Source organism: Peromyscus maniculatus, chromosome 9, assembly GCF_049852395.1.
Source record: "Peromyscus maniculatus bairdii isolate BWxNUB_F1_BW_parent chromosome 9, HU_Pman_BW_mat_3.1, whole genome shotgun sequence".
NCBI lineage: Eukaryota > Metazoa > Chordata > Mammalia > Rodentia > Cricetidae > Peromyscus > Peromyscus maniculatus.
The window spans coordinates 40,459,937-40,463,473 of record NC_134860.1 but is presented as its reverse complement, the minus strand read 5'-3'; the positions used below and the strand labels follow the sequence as shown (position 1 = coordinate 40,463,473).

The window sequence follows — 3,537 nt, the reverse complement described above, 5'->3', positions numbered from 1 at the left end:
GTTCCAAACTAGTGATTCTCCTTTCCCAATCTTCCCAACACCAGGATCACAGACAGGCACCACCTTGCCTGCCTTTAGAATCTTGTCTGCTTTGCTCTTGGTATACCCAGCCATTGGCACCGTGGCTAGCATACAGTCGAGGCTTAATAAATACTCATTACATTAAAAGAAAATGAGGGAGGGCTGGGTGTGGTGCACATGCCTGTAATCCAAGCACTTGAGGGGTGGAGGTAGGAGTCTCAGGAGTTCCGGGTCAGCCTTGCCTACATATGGAGTTCACAGCTGACCTGGGCTATGTGAGACCCCATCTCTGCTGCAGGGAATCCCGCAGAGAAAACTGCTCAGACATGGGAATTAAGTCTTTACTAATCAGCTGGTGACTACACTGGGTGTTTGGGGATCTCAGTGTGGCCCCGAGCCTTTCTCAGGGTGAACCTTTAAGCACAGCAACCCTGTTCTGGACTGACATACTCCCATTAATAAGAGCAGTTAGCCAGAAGCAGAACTACAGAAGCCAAAAAGCAAGGTTAGTACATTTAGAGACTGTCCCAGAACTGTGGGCGTTGATGGGTTAGGTCTTTGTTTTAGTTCCCAGCAGGTGGTCCTGTCTGCATGCTGAGTTTTACAACCTGAATGGCACTGCCATCATGGCATCAGTTGTGCTAAGGGCTGGGGCCTGGTACAGTCTCAGGAAACCAAAACCAAAACAAACAAAGGAGATCACAAGAAAACAGAGGTACCGGGTTTCTTGTGAGTGGACAGTGCCACATCTTCCCTGTCCTTATGTCTCTATCTGATGGAAGGTTCCAGACACAGTTTCAGCTGAAAGACTGCCTCTTCAGACCTTGCTCATCTCAGGTCCGTAATAAACACCGAGGTCACTGAACTGCAGTCGGCCCTACGTTTGCCATGACTCAGTGACTTGAGGATCATGATTTCCAATCCTGTCTGTGTTCTGGGTCCCCATTTGCAAACTGAAAACAGAGGCCCACCAGGTGATGGGAACATTTATTCAGCCAGGAAGGCAGGAAGGGAGTTCCGGCAGCCAGAAGCCCTGTGTGGACAGTTCCCAGGGTCTGAGTGAGCAGGGCTCAAGGCCCTGCTGTTCGATACATCTCTGTATAAACAGACAGCAGGGCGGTGCTTCGGTGACTGTCACAGGAGATAAGGCACAGGAGTCACGAAGCCTCCTGGCCAGCCTTCATTCCAGCCGGGCCTGCGTCTGGTGTTTGCTCAGGTGTGGTCCCTCCCCAGCTGCAGCACAGATTGCGGTGGTGGTTGCCCTGGGGAAGACGGGGTTAATGTGGGGGTAGGACAATAAATAAGCATGTGTACCATGGCAACAGGACCACCCCTAGGCAAGCTCCCAGTCTGGAGCAAACCAGCTGCTTCACTACTGCTGTCCCAACTTCAAGACACTCTGCAAAGCACCTGGTTACATTTCATTCATTCATTCATTCATTCATTCTTCACTCATCTACTCATTCATTCATTCATTCTTCACCCCATCTATCTACTCATTCATTCACTTTTTATGTTTTGAGACAGGGTCTCAGTATGTAGCCCAGACTGGCTTTGAACTCATGCCCATCCTGTCCGAGTCTAGTAATTCTGAGATGACAGGTATGCACCACCACACCCCGCTTTTACTTTATTATTTTATGTTTTTACATTTTTATTATGAGGTGTGTGTGTGTGTGTGTGTGTGTGTGTGTGTGCATGTTTGTGCTTGTTCCACAACAGATGTGTGGAGGTCAGAGGACAACCTTCAGGAGTCAGTTCTCCTCCATCTTATAGGCCCCGGGGATGGAACTCAGGTCATTGCGCTTGGCAACAAGAACCTCCGCCTGATAAAAAATAATTTTTCTGATTTACTTATGCTTATGAATGTTTTGTCTGCATATATGTCTGTGCACCACACGCATGTAATGCCGTGGAGGCCACCGCGCTCGTGCTGGGAATCAAACCTGGGTCCTCTGCAAGAGCAGCCGGTGCTCTTAACTGCTGAGCCATTTTGAGATAGCAAACACCAAATCATGCTCCCGGGAGAAACACCAGCCCAGGTTCTTGTGAGTCAGTGGTCACACTGTTTTTTTTTCAACTGGTGGACACACGACCTCATCATGTGTTTCTACTTCAAGATGCTTTATTTAACACATCTTTCTGATGATACACCTTGAACCTGTGGTTGAATACCTGAGCCCAGCTTCTGTGATTTCCTGTTGGGTACATTGCAGCCTTCTGTGCTCAGAAATGCCAGACGGTTCCCCTGCCCTGCATTTTAGATCTATTTTAAGCTTCAAAATGACCAACCCAAAATACAAACACACACACACACACACACACACACACACACACACACACACACACACACACACACACACGTCGTGAACTGGATTTTAAGAAGGTCCGTTGATGACAGCCTGAGAACTGAAATATGAAGGTAGGCTGTCAACTGTCTCACCTCGCTCAGCCGGGAGAAACCGTGCTGGACAACTCAGGTTTTTCACGGCTTCTGCATTTCCAGACATGGCCGCTAAAGAGACGGGAGCACTTTGGGGTGACAAGGAAATTCTAACCAGTATAGACAGATTCCTAAGTACAGAGTCTGCCAGTAAGGGGAACGTGTGTGTGTGTGTGTGTGTGTGTGTGTGTGTGTATGACCTATGTAAAACACTCCATGCACACCTTCCTGTTTTAATGTCTATCTGTGTAAGTATAATCAAAACTGAGTTCATCCCCGTACCAGCCTCCGACTCCTTTCCAACCCTCCCCGCCTCCCCTGGGAGCCAAGCTGCTCTCGGATGGTGAGGGCCTCAGTTCTCTGCGTCTCTTCCGTGTTCGTTCATTGGCTCAGCCCGTTCAGATCCCCTCTTCTACCCTGTTGCTTCCAAGCTGTGTCCCCCAAAGTCCAGCACTACTGCTTTTGCAGGGTACCCCCACATCCGCAAGGCCTCACTCCTCGGCTGCCCCCAAGCTGGAGAGGGAGGAAGGAAAGCCCCAGGAGCTCCCTCTTTATCTAATCTCACCCTGCCCTCAGACGCTCATGGCGTCTCTTCTCTATCAACTTTTACACCTGAACCTCAAAGCAGGGGCGTCTTCGAGGGCCCCACCTCAGCACCCACAGGGCTCCAGACCCCACCCAGGCTTGAGAGAGAGCTCTCCAGGGAGGGCTGCTGGGGTGGGTTCATTCAAAGCACTCTGGGACGCAATTGTACAGCCGGGCCTGACAACCTCTGCTTCTGGTACAGGAGGGAAAACCAAATTTCTTCACGGAGCCTCCTCTGTACCGTTTCCATCGTGACTGTACTAATTTGTATCCCGCCTCAAACACCTGTTGTTACTTGTCTTTTTTTTTTTTTTTTTTTTTTTTTTTTTTTTTTTAAGAATTGTTTTTACTGGAGGCCTTGTTGTTAGTGCTGGTGGTGGTGTTTTTGAAACGGGGTTTTGCTGTGTAGCTCAAGTTGGCCTAGAATTCAAAATCCTTCTACATCCCCCCTCCAGAGGACTGAGATGACTAACGTGTATCAGTCACCA

At 49.2% G+C, this 3,537-nt stretch overlaps 1 long non-coding RNA gene across 1 annotated transcript; it reads right to left on the bottom strand.

The window, feature by feature from the left end:
• Positions 1-348: 348 nt before the first annotated feature.
• On the bottom strand, positions 349-2,614 carry LOC143267148 (uncharacterized). The gene is made up of 2 exons (XR_013042060.1): positions 2,465-2,614; positions 349-1,283 (listed from the first exon to the last, which is right to left on the bottom strand). It is a non-coding gene; the product is annotated as an uncharacterized LOC143267148 (long non-coding RNA).
• Positions 2,615-3,537: the final 923 nt, after the last annotated feature.